A 20,037-nucleotide genomic window follows, 5' to 3' on the forward strand; every position below is an offset into this window, starting at 1 on the left:
TGTCTCAGTTAAGAATAAGAGATCAGGTTTATCCGTGTCTAGAAGTATGAATAATTCCTGATGATGTCTGATGGCGGACCTTGTGTTTAATAAAATGATAGACAGTGGAGGGAAGCGGATGTCAGGAGTGAGCGATGAATAGGAAGCTGGCGGGGAAGCAATAATAAGGGGGCAGCCTTGAGGACAGGCTCGGCAGGGAGAATAACAGCCCATGTTAGTAATCCGTTGGGTAGTGAGGGGGTCGAGGGGCTGATGACCTTGTAGAAGAGTGAGGTCAGCTGAAGAGTAGCGGATGATAGGACCAGGGGTGGTAGCCCCGGCCGGCCGCGGACAGGCGCAGACGGGCTTAACTCTGGCGCGACTCCGGCGCGCCACCGGCGCGCCACCGACGCGCCCGCTGCGCTCGTCCGCTGCGCTGACGCATGGGGAGACGTTTAAATAGGCTGATGACCAGGGTGGGCGGAGTCAGCAGGGCGGGTTGGGAGGGGTTTATTAAAAAAAGAGAGTAGCGTCCAGCGCTCGTAATCAGCGGGACGGCGAGGCTGGGCTGGGCTGCTTGTAGTCAGCGATGAAGTCAAGAAGGTATTTTAAAATTAGAAGGCAATTGCCACCCGCGAGCAAGTCCTCTGCCACAGGACTGCTCGAGTATAGTGGCGAAGAGAAGGGGCGGAGCCTAAATAGGCCGATGACCAGGGTGGGCGGGTAGCTCTAGGTTCAAGATGAAGTTGCAGGTCCAGTTCTCCTCTCATCTCACAGGCAAGACAACAGCAGGGCAGCAGTTCAGCAGTCCTGCAGAGTAGCAGCCGTTTCAGCAGCATAGCGTGCTTCCTGGCAGAGTCCTCAGGTACAGAAGTGTACTGAAGAGTTGGTGTCTGAGGTCATCTTTTCTATACCATGATTTACTCCTATGGAAGGTGATGGGAGTTTCTAGATAGGGGATTTGAAGTGCAGTAAATTTCCTGAATCCCCTGCATTGTCTTCCAGCTGGCAGCAGTGACAATGTGGAGGCAATATGTTCTTTATGTGAGGGCAGAGCACTATCTCTTCAGTTGAAAGTGGGGCTTTGCTCATCTCAGCCCAATCATCCTAGCAGTGGAGTGCACGTTAAGGCATACCTAATTCCTCTATTGTGTGCCTAACTGGGAGGAATTCACAAAGTCTAGCTGACAATTACACCCAGTCATGAATACCAAGACAGGCAACCGGCACAAAGGGCTATGGGCAGGAAGATGCCAACTTTCTAAAAGTGCCATTTTCAAAATTGTAATCAAAAACCCAACTTTACCATTAAATAGGGTTTTTTATTATCCCAAAGACACCAATCATGATATAGCTACCTACTCCCAATTGGAAATTACAGTTTAATAAATACAATAAGGAATCCCCAATGTTATCCTATGGGAGGAGTAGTCCTCACCATAGTAAAAAACAAATTTAGGAGTTTCTTACTACCAGGACATGTAAAACATAAAAGTACATAGCGAACTTTTTAATTACACGGCACCCTTCCCTAAGGGCTACTTGAAGCCTATGTTATGGGTGACTTATGTAATAAAAGTGGGTTTTATGTCTTGCCAAGGGAGCTTTAATGCAAGGTTGACATGGCAATTGAAAACAACTGCATTTAAGCTATAGTGGCAGGCCCGGGACATGTTTTATGGGGCTACTGAAGTGGGTGGCACAATAAGTGCTACAGGCCCACTAGCAGTATTTACTTTACAGGCCCTGGTTATATGGTATACCACTCTAGAAGTGACTTATAGTTAAATTAAATATGCCAAACAGGTGTGAACCAATTCTACCATGTTAAAAGAGAGAGCACAAGCACTTTTACACTGCTTAGCAACGGTAAAGTGCATAAAGTCCTAAGACCAACAAAAACAAATTCAACAAAAAGTGGAGGATAAAAGCAAAATGTTTGGAGGTGCCCTGCAGAGAGAAACCATTTTTAAAACTTTTTTTCATGGTAAGTAAACTTTACTATTTTTCCATATACTTTACCATGCACTATCTCTACCCCAAATGCTATTTCACAAGCAGATCTAAGGTGAGACCTAGCACAGCCTCAAGCTAGCCAGGCTGATTCCAGCCCCAGTGGGAGGGAGGCTGCCCCAAAAATCAGACTGCAGTGGGCACAGGGAAAGGGGCTGCTCATTTTCCTGACCATAACTCTGGGTGTACACACAGGCACTGCACAAATGAGAAAGCGTTTCCCTGTTTTGGATTTTAGGAGTAAGGTGCACTGTGGGATTGTTTCAGTATGGCAAACAGGAACTGCTGGAAAAGTGGGTATGGCTTCCCCAGGGAACTTTTACCCAATTGTTTAGGGGGGGGGGACAGAAGTCAGAGTCAGAAGTCATCACCACCCATTGGTCCCACTGCCATGAAAAGAATGGAGGTTCTCAGTCCTGATTCAGAGCCGGTTTCTCTTCAGAGACTACCCTGCTGGGTGTGACGGAGATGCTGAGACACCGTTTGGATATGGGGGACACAGCAGCCCTCTTATTACTCGATCTAAGCGCTGCTTTTGATATGGTGTCTCATACCATGCTAATACGATCCCTTCAATCCTTCTGCATCTCTGGTATGGCTCTGAAATGGCTGATATCCTTCCTGACGAACCGCACTTTTCAAATATTTTCTGATGCTGCCACATCTAAAGTGTGGAGTCCCCCAAAGCTCTATTCTCAGCCCATTACTTTTTAATGTTTATGTTAAACCATTGGCGACAATTGTAGAAGAAGCTGGGTTTTCTCTCTTCTCTTACACAGATGATACCCAGATCATCTTCTCTCTTTCCTCTGTGAAGGGGTCCGGTCTGTCAGCTTTACAAGATGGCTTAAGGAAAGTAGCAGCATGGATGCAAACAAATATGCTTAAACTAGACCGAGGTTCTTGTTTTTGGAAACAACAAAGAACTACGGGGTACCCGTCATTGGCCCATTGAACTAGGTAGTGCCCCCCAGACCACTGAGCAAGCCCGTAACTTGGGTTTTATTGTTGATGATCGGCTGTCCATGAGACAGCAAGTTGTAAAAGTGGCAGCCACCTGCTTCATTGTACTGAAGTGGTTGAAAAAAGTGGTCTGGATGCTTCCTTGTTCCACCCAAAAAACGGTGGTACAGGCAATTGTGACATTGAGAATGGACTATGGTAACGTTCTCTATCTAGGGGCCAACAAAGATATAGTGCGGAAGCTACAGGTGGTGCAAAACGTGGCAGCAAGATTATTATGTCAATTTCCCAAATTCACCTCCGTCACCAGCTACTTGCATGACCTCCACTGGCTGAAAGTGGAAAGTCATGTCAAGTTCAAAGCATTGAGCCTGTTATTTAAGATCAACTCCGGCACTGCTCCTCGGTACCTACAGGCTCTGGCCCAACCTTACTATCCTTCACGACAACTGCGTTCTACTACTCAGGGAAAATATTGGTGCCTAGGATTAGACTCTCACGGATGGGGGGGCGCTCCTTTGCCTTTCTCGGTCCTACCCTGTGGAACACTTTGCCTGTATCTCTTTGCCTCGAAAAAAAATTAGCAAGGTTTCGCAAGAATTTAAAAACATGGCTATTTAACCAATAATTCCATGCTTGCTTACTGCCTGGCTGGCGCCTGGAAACCCTTTTTGGGTAGCTGTGCGCTTTATAAAAGTAATTAAATAAATAAATAAGGTCTGAATACTCTTAATATGCTTGGGGGTGCCGTAGTGGCTCCACCAGCGTATTGCTGCCGCTGACCCCCACACCACCACTGAGGGATTGTGGATCCCTGGAGGTTGCGACGGTCCAGTGGTGGTAGGACTGCCGCATTCATAATGCAGTAGTCGGACCGCCATGCCACCATCAGTTTGTCGGTCCATCCACTCATAATTAGGCCCAAAGAGAAAATCTTTGACAGGGCAATCCTGCTTGGTTATTCGCCTCGAGACCCATTGTGGTCAACTTGTCAACCAGTGCGCCGATGTCTAAACGACTAGACTGCCATTGATATTTGGTGGTTTTTGGCACTATTTTTACTTATAATTTTAAATCCCATAATTTTGTTTCTTACGTTTTATTCTAGTTTCCTAAATTAAAGTGGTAATTTTACCTTTTGTTGTTTTGATTTTATTGCTGTGTCGGTACTGCATACATATTTTACACATTGCCCTCCATAAGCCTGTCTACTCTGCCATAAGTTGAGTTTAATTTAATTCCGCGTCTTTTGGTGTTCACCCTAACAAGTTAGTCTTATTATTCCATGGAATGGGTGACCACTCACCTCAAGTAATAATCCACTTTCTCACAACTATGCTACGTGAATGATTACATTGGTACAGATGTGTTGACTTGATTGGAAACAAGACTTTTAGTAGCAAAAGGATGAGTAGGAGAAGGAATATTTAGGGCAATTGGTTGCTCACTGCAGGAAAGTTGCTTTAGGATGAAAAGGAATTGAGTGTTTGTAATGCTTCCCTTACTGTCCAGTTATCCCATATTGAATCCGAACAGCTTCTATCCTAGTAGAGGTAGCTGCAAAAGGATGGACATTTGGGAATCATCCTACTTCATGGACTTCATCTAGCTTTCAATCTTAGTAAAACATAGTTGAAAGGAGGGATGTATGACGTTACAACGCATACTTTTACCACGCATACCTTTACAACGCGGTATTTACAACTAATACCATTACAACGCATAGCGCTTAGAGATGCTGGATAGTGGTAAGTATAATTTTCTATTCCAACTCCAGTCGCCGTGGACACTAGGGAAGGTGTTGGATAGAAAATTAAACTTATTACTTACCCTAGAGCGCCCCCCAGCGCAATGCGTTGTAATGGCATGCGTGGTAATACCTGCGTTGTAATGGTAGTGCGTTGTAAAAATTTCGTTGTAAACGTTGCATACCTGAAATGAGGTGCTGAAAGCTGCATTTAAAGCAAGGGGAAACAGCCTTTACAATGTGACTGTTACCATGCAACATCTTCACCAAGAGGCAAGGGTGGCAAGGATATTTTTTAGGGTTTAGGGTAGGTGAGGGTATTTTGGTTTCAAGGGTTTTTTTAGGGTTTAGGGTAGGTGAGGGTATTTGGATGGCTAGGGTATTTTTTTATAAAAAGGCTTTATAATTACCTGCAAAATACTTGCATTTTTGTTGTAAAGGCATGTGTTCTAAAAGCATATGCATGATCAAATGTTGCATTGTAATGGCATACGTGGTAAAGACGTATGCATTGTAATGGGTGCGTTGCAAAGGCATGTTTGGTAATGACATGCGTAGTTCTGTCATACATCCAAAGCAATAGAACAAATATTTCTATGATTTTTAAACTCATTAGACAGATTGGAAAACTTCATGATCGTTTTAAGGGTATTCAATTAAGCCTTAAAAGAGACTGGGTTATATAGGTAATGTAAGTTTAAGTTTATGTATGAAGCACCTTTGTGAACATGCAACATTCTCCTTTGAAGACAGACTTGAAGAACATATCTGTCTAAACACAGGTGAAGGCATCCTCTTGCACCCCATTGGTACGTACAGCAAAATTGGGCAGATTCGACACAATTTTTAAATACTTAAAGACATTTGTATGAAACCCCTGTGGAGGTTAGGCAACCAACATCGAGCATGGATACCTTTCCCCTTGATAGGTAAGATCTCTAATGTCTTTAACAAGGTTAAAACTCAATCTGTTAAGTTCTCGATCCAGCTGAACCTTCAATCAGGAGGGTGCACATTAAGTAGGGATGCTGCAACCCCCCACAATAACAGGGCTGTGTAATCTGACAAATTGCTGCTCATTCTTTTAGCATAGAGAACTGTGTTTTACTTTTCTTTCTCTGAGTACAAAGTGAGAGGATCTGTTAAAGAGTACTAAGTGAAAGCATTGCTGGTGTACAGGGAGTGAGAAAGGAAAGGATGTAGGCCTATTTTTGTCCTAGCACACAACAACATTTAAATTCTAATAGATTAACTCCGCATATATTTCAAAATTTATCAACAACTAGGAAAGCACACAAGAAGCACATTTTTTGTAATTCTGAAATGTGATGGAAACAAACGTGTTATTATAATCAAAACAAATCAACACACTTTATGTGGGGAGTGATGTGCAAGTGATAAATATTGGCTGGCACCCCGCACATTAGCATTGTCATGTGTTCATCAGTAAATCTGCATGCACCATTGGCTACATACCACTCTCCTGTTTAATGTGTGTGACTCAACTGCTACCCTTGTTCTTTGCCTGTCGATTGGATTTTTCACAATCCTTGCCTTTTATAATGTAACATTGATAGAAGAACCCCCTCTATGAACATTGTTCCAGCGCCACTGCTGTCTACCATTCATACACTTAACTTCCAGTGTGAGGCAGGTATCAAGCTGATATCTGAGTTGCTTTCCCATTTGAATGCTTTTACATTCTTTCTTCCATTAAAACGCAGTTGTAAAGTATTTACTTTGACCTGCCACCCCTCTTACTCACTTTAATTCAGTGTGACTTTCCTTTAACTTTGCATGTAAATTTCATTTTAAGAAGTTTAACATTCCCTCGATGCAAAATGTCCCCAGTGCACGGTCTCAGGAATGTAACAGAGATTAATGTCAATTTCTGAGACAGCAAAAACAAACGTCTAGCCTTGCAGAAAGCAGTAATAATTAAGAAAGGACTGACGTCTGTCATCTGTGCACCATTATTGTGTAGCATATCTGGAGCCTACTTAAATTGGTTGGCACTTTCCCTCTTCTCTTCTCTTCTTATTAACGTGCTGCCAAGGCAAGATGCTTTGATTTGTTGTTTATTAATGTGCTCACAGGTTCCAGTGTCGCTGGTTTTCTTCCTGGACTTATTGATCTCAAAGTAGGCGACGCTACTGTTTTAAAGTGATGCTATGTCTTCAAGTTTCCATAATATGCTTCACAATATTGGAAGGCTATTAGAAGTGCATTACATGAAGTGAGGAATTTGTGTTGCTCCCTAGATGCAAAGCCGCATGAGTTAATTTCAATGTCTGTTTTGGGAGTGATCGGCAAAAGTTGACCACATTATGGAAAACCACACCCCAAAATCTCAAATGTGTGTTGGTGAGTCATAACTGAGAATACTGATGAAGCGACAAAACATTGCGGGAGCATTAACTACCTAAGTTTGGAAAAATACCAACTATGACATTTTATCCGCACCTGTAATCGATTTCTGTTTCAGGTAAATTGTGTACAGTCCTATCCGAAACGACAACGCACACGCTAAGCCATAACACAAACATATTTTATGTTTAAAGAAAAAAGAAGCTCTTCAAATAAAAAAATGCCCACTCTACCAGTCGTGAAATTCTGCAGAATCTTGTAGAATTTGTATTTAATGCTGCAGAATTCCATTGAATACAATTCCGCCAATTCCCACCCACCCTTGCTATTTAGTCAGTTACCAGGTAAATAGTGAAGTTCCCTTGTTATTTGCTCAGCTGCCAGTCAAACCGTGCAGAATCTCTACTATTCAGCCAGCAGCTGAGTAAATATTTAAATGTCCGGCTATATGCACAGCTGCCAGGCAAAAAGTACAGAATCGCTACTACTTATTCAGCAGCCGGTATACAGTGACGTTTTTCTTCTGCTTGCATGGCCAGCAGCCACTCACCGCAGAATCTCTGCTATCTAGCCAGCAACCAGGAAAATCATGAGGTTTTTCTGCTTTTTGCATGGCGGCCAGCTGGACAGTGCAAAATGTCTACTATTTAGTCAGCTTCTTGGAAAATATCTAGGTTTTACTGGTATTCGTACTTCCGCCAGCCAGACATTGTAGGTAACCAATGGTCGGGTACCAAGTGACGTTTCTCTACTGTCTTCAAGACCACCTGGCAAATAGTAGTACATTTGAAGTATTTAGCCAGCTGCCGAGTAAATAGCAGAACAAAATCCTTGTTTAACCTGCGACTAAGTAAATAGCAGCTGCTTTGTACTGTTTGCTAAACAACACTATTTTCATTTTCAATTTGAACTCCGTAACCTGTAAAAATAAGTCAAACAAAATCTTCACAGAATGTCTGTAAGCAATTGAAAGGAAGTCAGTCTGGTTCCTGACAGCAGGAAGTAATAAGTGTCAAATCCTAATTACTGTACTCCCAGATAATTTCCATGAGCATTTTTTTGTTTTAAATCACATTGTAGCAAACCATTATCATACATCAAGATGCAGAAAATGAAAGTCAACATTATGATGTATTCATAATTAGTATCACTATGAGGAAAAGCAATTTTTTTATTTTAGAGCACTCTATAGTACTTAATTATCTTTAATGACATAAGAGACTCTTCTCATTGTTACATACTAGCAGGGCAGATCAATGCACTGCAGATGATCTGTCTTTCAGATTAAGACCATCTTCACAGGTGCCATGCATCAAAATCACTTTTATCACTGATATGGCCTGGAGAACAGTTACAGTCACAGATCCTGAGGACTGTCTCAACTTTCAACCTGTAAGCGTCCTTCTTAAATACAAAATCAGGTGAGTTGTAAATGTTTATGGCGTACCATATATGGTGAGGAATGTTGGTTGCTGCCTTTGTAGTAAAAAATCTCAATCTTGCCTGGACACAATGTGGCCAGTGAATAATGTTTCCAGAAGTCCGGCATGGGGAGCGTGTTATCACTACCTGTGCTAGATCCTAAATGGCTATGTGTTCCGAAATCATGTGGCATCTGGCTGTATGGTGTTTTAGGAGCTCATGTACCCCCCTCTGGACATGTGTGCTTTATTGGAACAATCTCCCTTGACCATTGTAATGTTGCTGTGCCTATCTATGGAATTGATCAAAGGTTTGCCTGCCAGGTACACCCCCCAACTGTGACCTAGGTCTCAGGGCCTGTGTATGTACATATTTGCGATTTGAGGTTGAAATAGGGGTCACAACGTAAGAAGGATGATATTTCAGTTTCATCGATGTATGTATTGAATTCAATATCAACAATCTGACCAAAATGTTGACTTACTATCTATTTGCTCCAACACTCATGCAACTCATAGCAGAGAAAAGCAGCACACACAGAAGCTTAAATCAAGTATTCGCACTCAAAATTTATTTTGCACCACATGCTGAGTCAAGTGCTGCAAGAATCCTTTTATGTTGTTGTAGAGTGCCACCCCTTCTGTATTTCATGCAAAAGGAGCATAACAGGACGGCAACAAAAAAACACCGATACGTTTTCATGCAAAGCCAGAGCATCTAAAATAGTTTTAGCAGGCTTTGGTTAAAATCCCAACTCCTAACCTCAAAGGAAACCAGCAACATTGTGGATCTAGTTCAATCCCATTAATCTGATAGATTTGTTATTCTGGTCCTGCCTATTTTTGTATTTTAAAACATGGTGGAGGAATCAAGTTCTGGCCAAGACTCACACAAATTAGATTCTGTATGTTGTATTTCGCAGAGACCTTTATGTAATTTATGGTCTCCGGTAGTCATTTCTTCTTAATATCAGTCATTGCTTCACCTTCTGTTGATGCACTGGCTAGATTTTTCTAGAGACACAGAGGTTGTTTTTTTAGATTCTCTGGCATAAGGACTTAGTCAATGTGCCAACCCAAATCAGAAAAACAGTTGTACTGCCACCATTTGACAGCCCACTAGGCAATATCTAAGCAAGATGTGTTCTAGGTAACAATCAACAAGGGATTTTCAGTGGAACCTCCCTTAAGGAATAATGCACTCAAAATCATTAGATACCAAATTATACACTGTAATATTTATTTATAAAATCAAAATCCTAGTCTAGTGCATACATTATGAATTGTAACTACGGCGAGGAGAAATAATAGTGTAGCAGCAAAGATTACCAAAAGTGTGAATAATGATGCCACATTAATATGATTGCTTCTATTAATCTATAGCAATCCTACCCTTATTCTGCTACTTTTAATTGCTAAATCTAATTTAATTTTTAGTCAAGCAAAAAATACATTTTTAGGGATGGTACACCTTGGACTTGTTTGAACAATGAAGTTCTATGTCCAATCGAAAAGCAAGGTCTGCCACTCTTGTCTTTCTAGGTCAGCTGCACTGATAAAGCAGCAAGCAAAGACTACATAGCTCCAATCTCTGCATCCTTCATTAGGAACTGGAATAATGATTCTGTACGGCCTGTCCTACTGTGGCCTGGTGTGAAAACTCTGCTTGTCCAATCATCTTCCTTGCTCCCCTATTATAACATAATCTAATTTTTGTTAAAAAAACTCCTAGCAGAAACAATTAATAGAAAGTCACCTGATTGTTATTCTTTTGTGTGTTCTTTTGAAGAACAACAAAACAAGAAACAGAAGGCCCAATTTAGATATTGTGGGATGGTTAGCCATTCCACCATGGGAATGGAGTAAATTAAGCCTCATCATGATGGAGGAACTACCTACCAAATTTATAAATGGCCGTCAAGCAGGTGATCATTAATAAAGCATTGACCGGAACTGCCGTTACTGTGGTTCCTGTCAATGCATCGCGCAGTTTGGTGCAGAGCTGAGTCAGCATGAAAAAACCCTGCACCAAACAGAATTATTTTTTATTTTCAAAAACGGAATCCCAAAACAGGATTTTCTTTTTGAAAATAAAAAAGTCATGTTCCCTTCGCCAGGCATTATTTGTTTTTATTGACCCTCACTGCCAGTGTTTGCCTGGTGGTAATGGACAGTAAAAAAATGGCTGCATCTTTGCCCATCCTGGTTAGGTGAGTGGACATGTAGCCATTGCCGCAATGTTGCTTACTCAGTCAGGCCTTTGCAGAGGTTTGGTATGGCATTGACAGAGTAGTTACTGCTGTAGCAAGACTGAAAATCCACCAGCAATTAAATCAGAAATTCATGGTTGTGGTATGTATACTCCGTCATTGTTGTGACGGAATATACATACCGCCAACATTTAAATTGAGCCTTTAAGAAACTCTTGGTAATCATGAACAAGGTAATGTAAACTCAACATTTTAAATGAAATTCTGCAATAACACATTTAATAATCACTGACATAATATTGACACTACTAATATCGACCAACAAAATTATCGACAGACTAATATCGACCACAAAAATATCATCATTCTATATTTATTTAATAAAATGCACAAATATTGAAATAAAAATATTGCCAGAAAAAACCCAGTTAAATCTAATATTGAAAACAGAAATATCGTAAAAAATGTTGCAACCATTAAATAAACATACATAACAACAAAAATACCAGACCTACAATTATCGAAACCTCAAAAAGATAAAAATAACACAAGACATAACATTAATATTATGAACAATAGTACAAACACACACAATATAACTAAATAACTAAAAAGAATATCAATATTAAAATAAAACTCCATTACAAAATACTTCACAAAACTAACACCATCAAATAATTAATTTTTACAAAGAATCTAACAGAAAAATTTTAATTTATATATTATTCTTTACATTGTACCTTTTCAAAATAAATACTAACATATAACTAAATATACATATATTATTTTAAAATCATAATTTAACATTAATTAGCCCATGCTTCAAAAACGAATGAAAAACAAGTAAAGCAATAAATATGAAAGTACAATTGAATGGACACAATATAAACCAATGACAAATCAACATAAATCTGTATTACACCATCAAAATGCCAGAAGAAGCAAAATCTCTGCTGAATTTCTCCTACAAATTCAACCTCACAAAGTAAGTAAAATATGAAAATTATTTAATAATGTAACAAAAGAAAACTAAACTCAACCAAAAGAGAATAAACAAATAACCTAATGTTAATCTATTTCTCCTCTACAGAATATCCAAACTACACTCAACTAACTACAAATAAGATCCAAGAAACTCCTCAAAACAAAGTAATTATAAATTAAAAAAATACTAACCCAATAACTAAAAGTCCCAACCCAAAAACCCCACTAGCTAACCGCTCCCCAAAATAAAAACAATAATGTTAAACAAATAAATTAAAAATAATTTTTTCTTCAACAGAAAAAAAGCAAACGCTGTATCCAAAGAGCAACAGAACATGCAAGTATATTTTACCCTTTTACTATTTTACTACAATAAAAACATATATAACATATTTAATATTTTCTAAATAATTTTCTCATGACTGTTCAAATAGCAAAATGACTATAGGTGCAAAATTCATAACATCGCAAAAAAGAAAACTTTTACTATGCTAAATGAGATACATATACACCCAAAAGAAACAAACACCCTAAAAGATACATTGGAAATTCACCAAATACTATTCCAAGTCATGTTATGGGAGGGCAACAATAAAGGAAACTGCTGTAAAAAATGTCAAAGAGAATAACTACCCCCTAACATACCAGAGATAGAAGTAAGAGATGTTTTAGAAAATCCTAAAGTACTAGCTCTCAGAATCTCACAACAGAAATACTAAAGGACATCCTACCCAACGCCCTGAACATGTAACTGGACAATTACCCTCCATCTCAAGTTTAAAAAGGATCATTGCTAGAACTAAAAAAATCTACTACTCACGCCCCACCTGTCCCCAAAACTTTCAGTGTAGTTTAATTATCAAGTGTCTTTTTTTTAGTCCTCGGAAATTGTCTTTTTAACTATATTTATGAACTACTGTTTGTTTTCTCTGTGGTTGTACTTCCAGTACAAATTTTCTTTTAGGATGAATTGAATCTAAATAAAGACATTTGAAATTGAAAAAAATTGAATTGAAATACCACTTGAATTTACTCTAACTCATAATGAAGAACAATTCCTTCTTTCTGATAACAAATCGAATGACAAAAAGAATTTTCCATATTTGCCACTCCCACAAACCTACAAAGACCTCAAACGTGTGAAACATGGATGATGGATGGTACATTTAAAATATGTCCTAAACCATTTTTCCAATTATACACATTCCATGGACAGTACCATAATAGCAACATCCCCTTCATTTATGCACTAGTACTTAACAAACAAACAACTACTTATGTAGAACTATTAACAAAAATTAAGCAAGAAACTAATAACTACTACCCATGAAAAATTATCATAGTCTTTGAACAGTCAATGATACACGCCATCATGAAAAATTATCTACAAGGTTGCTATTACCATTTCAATCCAAGTATATGGAGACACCGACAAAAATCTACCCTTAGTGTAGAATATGCAACTAACGCCAACTTTGCATATGAAGTAAAAAAACTAATTGCACTAGCCTACATTCCAATACCAAAAATTTCTGAACACTACAATTTATTATTCAAAGCCCCTATTACAAAACCAGTGAACAAAAACTAAGGCCCATACTAGACTATTTTGAGGGTACCTGGGTGTGAAGACTGCATAGATCTCGACATAGTCGACAACCAAAATTTCACATTTCATGGTCGAATGTATCCAACAGTACGCTAAACCAGGAAACAAAAACTAATAATGCAGTGGGAAGAAGTCACAATGCCTTCCAATCCACAATATGACGAACCCAACCCACCCTACATAAACTTCTAGAATTGATCCCAAAAAAAACAAAGCTACCAACAATTAAGACTATAGATATCTGTAACATAATTATGTGCCAAATTAACAAAAATAACTAAAACAATGTATGAGAAAATTACAATTCAAAGTAAGACTCTTTCCAAATACTACAGGACTAGAATACTTAGAAACCATTACAAAATCGATACTCTAAAAAATATCTAAATATAAACATACTACAAACACTTTTGAATGTTAAAACTTAATCAGAATATCTACATTTATTTAAGTATTTTGAATGTAAAACAATAACACTATTTACAATTAGGCCTGAGTGGTAAATTCCGTTCCGCTAGAGGAATTTGGCTAATTTTGCGTTCCGCTGAGAACGCGAAATTGCCAAAAATTCTGCAATCTGTGGCTTCACGGAATTTTTTGCTTGTACGCGTTTTCAAAACAAACAGCATTACGAACAGGAAAAAAGCATCGCGAATGGGCGGAACAAGCAATTCCACATGTTCGCGGATCTCTGTGTGCTCACTGAGATTTTTTACCATTTTGCGGAGCTTTGCATAGCGCTACTACACAAATTCCGCCCACCCTTACATACAATGTAATTCAAATGTATTTCAATTTTAATTTATTCTATCCTTGCCTCATTTATTTCAATGGATTTAATTTAAAATAATAGATTTATGTTCTTAAAAAGTGAGTTAGTACCCTCATACAAAACCTATCCCTGAACCCAAGACTTCTTATTACCCCTAGACATTACCCACCCTTGAACATTAACTCCTTCCTATCCCTATACACTACCTATTCCTGAATCCTAAAAATTCCTTAATATTCTTTTACCGTACCTATCTCTTAACACTTAAAATGTACTTACTATTAAGTCTGGGTTAAATTAAAATTATGCAAGCATAATTTCTGTTTCTGTAATATCACATTATACTTGTTACACAAAATTCCTGAATTACAATTTCATGTATCTTTGTGTACCTATACTCCAATTGCTGGGAACATTTACAGTGAATACCACAATTTGCTGCAAAAATGTACTGTGAGCGCATGTGAATAATAGAATGACTCAGGTCAGGATTGCCGTGTGTGCTCAGTCCGACCGACAAAGTACGATGAAATGAGTGTCAAATCCATACAACTCGCACGGAACACAATACGGACGACCGACTCGTACAAACCTCAATCCGTCCAAGTGAATCGTACAGAAATGCGGCCGATGGGGCCGACTCGTCCATTAATGCTGCCACATAGCTTGGCGTGAATGGGACAGACTCGGGCCACCCCGCAAATGCATGAACAACCAGACGGTGCGGTCTATGGAACGTTTCAGTCATGCTCAATAAAGTACAATAGAAACAGACAGAAAAAGTCTAAACAAGCATTGTCAATGACAATTGTTTTTTTAAATGAGCCACACCCACAACCTGCACACTCTAGCACCTGTCATCTACTACACTCTCAAACACATACTCATTTACTCATACACACTCACCCTGACCTTCACACTCACCCACACCTCCATCTCCACCACCACTCCTCACCATGCCCACAAAGAAGAATCCAAAGTTCACAGGCAAGTAGTTGGAAGTCATGGTAGATGAAATTGTCAGAGTAGAGCCACAGTTATTTGGGAATTAGTTCAACAGACCCCCCCTGTCCCAGAGAAACAAAGATGTGGGAGAGGATTGTCAACAAGGTGAACGCTCAAGCACCGTGCTGCGCACAATGGATGATATCAGGAACAGATACTATGATGGGCGAAGGAGGTCAAGAAGATGCTGGCCAGACACCATGCACTGAGTCAGCGGACTGGAGGTGGACCTCCTGCAACACCTGTGCACTTCACTTCCTGGGAGGAGAAGGTACAGGCCAGCCTTCCGCCGGAGGGCATCTATGGAATTGCAGGAATACCAGAGCCTGGTAAGTACATACTCAAATAGCCAATAATGTCAACAAATACAGAGCCACAGACATCACTGTAAAGGATACAGTAATACAAATCACTGATAGCAAAGCCATTAAAATATGAGGCAAATGAGCATGTGAAGTGTATGCCAGTTTGACTAACAAAATACCTGCAAGGTCAGAGTAATATTTAACTCTTTCATAACATGTACCACCTTCCCAAAAACTCACAGCAAAGCATTGTGCTCCAAACAACAGTCAACACTGTCAGCCATCTTGCCAGCACTCACAGGGAAGCTGAGACACAGGAAGGAAGGTTGGGATGGCTGGGAAGGTGGGTGCGGCTAAAAGCATGATGGGAGTCATAGTCACAGCTAACACTCCTCCTCCCACATAGCCCAACAAGACCACCAGGAACTCACAGTCAATTGAAAAGTATTTGCAAGATGGCTGACACAGGGATCTGGTGTGGGGAGCACAAGGCCCTGATGGGAGATGTGTGCAAACCAAACACCAGGCACCACTGTCAGACATCTTGAGTGTAAAGTTGTACTCACTGACATGGAAGCATGGTTCACGGTGGCCTATTTGGGTGGGAGGAGAAGTGGTAACCCTGATTACATCTACCAGCAGGCCCTGTCACACGCACACCCCTCCCACAAAGACCAAACAGCACACATGCAAATTTGCTGTCCCTGAGAGTGAATAAAAATGTACTAGCACGATGACTGTTATTGTGGTCTGCTGTTTGGAGTACAAGTCCCTGATGGGAGTTGTGGTAAAAAAAAAAGGTTTTTACTAACAACATACCTACAATATAACTGGAAATTTCACCATTTACAAAGATGTACAACCTTAGTACTAGCTCACAGCAAGGCTATGGGATCCAAACATCAGTCACATGCATCAGCCATCTTGTTTGTACACATTCGAGCTGAGTCACAGGAGTGGTGTTTGGGATGGCAAGGAAGGTGGGTGTGGGTAAAATCATGATGGGAGTCATAGTCACAGCTAACACTCCTCCTCCCATATAGCCCAACAAGCCCATGAGGAACTGTGATTACTTCACAGTCAATGAAAAAGTACATGCAAGATGGCTGACACTGGGCTCTGGTGTGGCCAAACAAACCCCAGTCACCACTGTCAGCCATCTTGACAGTACATTTCCAATCACTCTCGGTGAGGAAAGCATAGTCCAGGTTGTCTAGTTCCGCTATGTGGGAGGAAGCTTAGTAGCAGTGACTGCAAGTACCATCATTCCTTGCCCTACACACACCTTCTCAGTCAGAACTAATAACACTCCTGTGACTAGACAGTGCCTGACAGTGAAAGGAAATGTACTGTCGAGTTGGCTGACACATGGGCCTGATGTTTGATTTGGCCACAACTACCATCAAGGCCTTGGCTTCCTCCCATCAGTCTCCAGTGTCAGTCATCTTGCCAGCATATTTCCACTCACTCCTGGTGAATGTATAGTCCTATATGTGCTCCCTGGGCTGACTGGGAAGGTATGTGGAGGACAGGGCAGATGGGATTTGCAGTCATAGCACACATCACTACCCACACCCAAAGCAACCTGTTCATCAGGGCCAATGTCTATCTGAGTGAATGGAAGTGCCACAGCAAGGTGGCTGACACTATTGTTTGGTGTCATGGACTCAAGGCATTGTTGGGAGTTGCATTTAAGTCCAACATCATGCAACATTATCAGCGTCCTTGCCGCTACACTCTCCTCACTGATATTGATCCTTTGTCTATGAGGAATAAGCTGGGATGGGTGGGAGGAGGGTTGCAAGTTACAGCAGCATAACACAAGCCCACAGACCTCTGTCCCTCAAAGCTCTGATCCAGAAAAATCAATAAAGCAGACTTGGTGAACTCACCTGTCCATGGAGGGCAAGGACAATATACATGATTTGATCAGGCCCAAAGCAAAGCAGTAAGACAATCTACAATTGACAGATATTCCCATGTGTGCAATGAGATGACAACTAGGAGCACATTCCTCAAAATACAATAACAGAATTGCTACCATACATTCCACACTGTGAGTGTGTAGGTAGCCACACCAATCTCTCCAACGTCGGCGTCTCTCACCCCTCTTCAGGTGATGAGGACAACCTGGTTCTTCCGGTGTGGGTCAACATGCAGCACCAGCAGCTGTAACACCAGCATCCCCGGGGCCCACTCCCTCAACATCAGACAACACCCAGATAACCACTACCCACACAGACACACAAAGGCAAGGAAACACCAGGAGGGCAGCAACACAGGGCACTCTGGAGTTGGCAGACAGAGACTTTAACCAGGTAGTTGGGTTCCTCAGGGACATGCAACATCAGCAGTGGCCGATTATGCCAAAATGGACAAACACGTGTCCAGAATGGACTCCCGCATGGCAAAAATTGTTGACCTAACTGCGGTGCTCAGGGACATACACACTTGCCTCGGCCAGATTGCCAACAACATGGCCTCACCTCCCTGTGTGCCCACTACATCTGTTGCTTCTCTATCTGCAACTGCCACAGAGAGGGATGTGGACTCTGGTGAAGAGTCCCCTGCACCGCGGCAGCTTGCACCTCCGGGTCTCCCAGAAAAACATAAGAGGGACAAATGAGAGCAGGATGCCTATTCATCCTCTCCAGGAAGTGACAACCTGCTCCTGATATCCTCCATTGTGTGCTAATCATTCACTTTGTTGACTGTCACTGATGGTCGCATTGGATGGAGGGTCTAAGTTGGACCAATGACTCAAATAAATATGGATCAAGAATTCCACACACTCATAGTGTGTGATTCTTTTTACAATAAATAGCTTCACTACTAGGGTCAACATGGATTTAAAGACTCAAAAGGTGGCACAATAAAGCATAAATGCTATGGGAACAGGTAGCTGATTATAAAAATGAACTACCAAGAGTTAACGTGATACACTCGCTGACTCATCAACGTGTTGCCGTTCACGTTGAAGGGACTTTATTGGTTTATGAATCTGCAAAGGGGGCAGTACATACTGCTTCTTTAGCTGCAATCACTCGTTCAAAAACGAGAATAAACGGACAGATAATGGTAGCTGTCATTGCTTCACGCAAAAAAAGCACAGCCTTGCCTAAAAGTTTTCCACTCAAGTACTCCTGCAAGTTAGATACAAATAATATACCGTATGCTTAGATTCCTGGAGTGGGGGATAGAGTAATTCCAAACATGTATCGCAGATTAGGTTTCATTCTAGCTGCACATTCTTTGCTAATATCCCCATTAGTTACCAAAGTCCTTTTTCAATAGCTTATGAACAATGTTGACCCATCTCGTTTGGGCTAGTAAACAGCCACGTGTGAAATGGCTACCTTCGTTAAACCATACTATGAAGGCGGATTAAACGCCCCCGGTATGGAAAGGTACTATAGAGCGCTGCATGCTCATGTTTGGATACATGGTCCTAATAATTTGCCAGATTATCGCATAGAACATAATATGGTCTCCCCAGTCCTGTCGCCAACGCTGTTGAATGGGACCTCGCGAATTAAAACCATGCATCTTGGATCCTGTGAATTGTACTGGGATTCAGTTATCCAAGATACCTAGCAAGCAACACCTAAGTTTAGTATACTCTCCCAATTTACCTGTAAAATGGTGCAACTGGCTCTGTAGTATGGCTTATAGGTCATTGTCGACATTTGCTAAGTTAGCATGAGCTTCGCTGCCGCGAGGCTGCTTTTGCACAAGACATTTCATGCATATATTTTGCAAGACTCTGTATGTGCCCCTTTCACATGAGAATTGTTTGCATTGTACGTTCTTTGTTGTGCTCTGAGGTTTAGCCTGCACACGATGTTCAAGGTTAAACAACAATGCCCCTTGTTATTCTGTTCTGGTCAGTCCCTCGCACCTAGACATAACATGCTACACACAGCTGCACTCCTGGAAATCGTGTACTTTATTATTGCAACTGCAACATGTTTTTGACACAATTGGAGAGACACCTTTCCGGAGAGAAGAGCTGTGCTTGTCCTGCGATGTGAACAGGTCTGGGGGTCTGCTGACAAAGCCCAGAGGTCTTCTTTTTTATAATAAACCATCTCTTGTCACGGGGCGGGTGGTTAGGTCGCTTAGTCCTTTTCCACTGTTTTTTATAACATGATATTCCCGTTTGTAATCTATGGTATTGTAACAATGCTGATTATATTGTCTTTATGCATTTTGCTGCTAGTATTAGCTCGTGTACTGCACCATATAGCGCATTAGTTGAAATAAACATTTTAAATGATACTGCATCTCTGATTACTCGCATTGTGGACAAGTATGAGTGAGTGAAATGAAATGAAATGAAAACAAATTTATATAGCGCTACTAAGCCCAATGGGCGTCAAGGCGCCTAACCAAAAAGAAGCTAGCTGGAGCAAATATGCTCTCTTTACTGGTAGGCCTTGATAAAGCACCAAGTTTTGAGCGCTTTTTTAAAAAGGGACAGGGACGGTTGGGCTTTAATCTCCAATGAGAGTGAATTCCACAACCTAGGGGCAACAATGGAAAATGCTCTGCTGCCCCAACGGACCTTCCTAACACGGGGAACCACCAGCAGATTCATCTCCGATGATCTAAGGGTTCTACTGGGCACATTTGAGTTAGCAGGGAACCCAGGGGGTCTAGAGG

The sequence above is a fragment of the Lissotriton helveticus genome, chromosome 8 (genome assembly GCF_964261635.1).
Source record: "Lissotriton helveticus chromosome 8, aLisHel1.1, whole genome shotgun sequence".
NCBI lineage: Eukaryota > Metazoa > Chordata > Amphibia > Caudata > Salamandridae > Lissotriton > Lissotriton helveticus.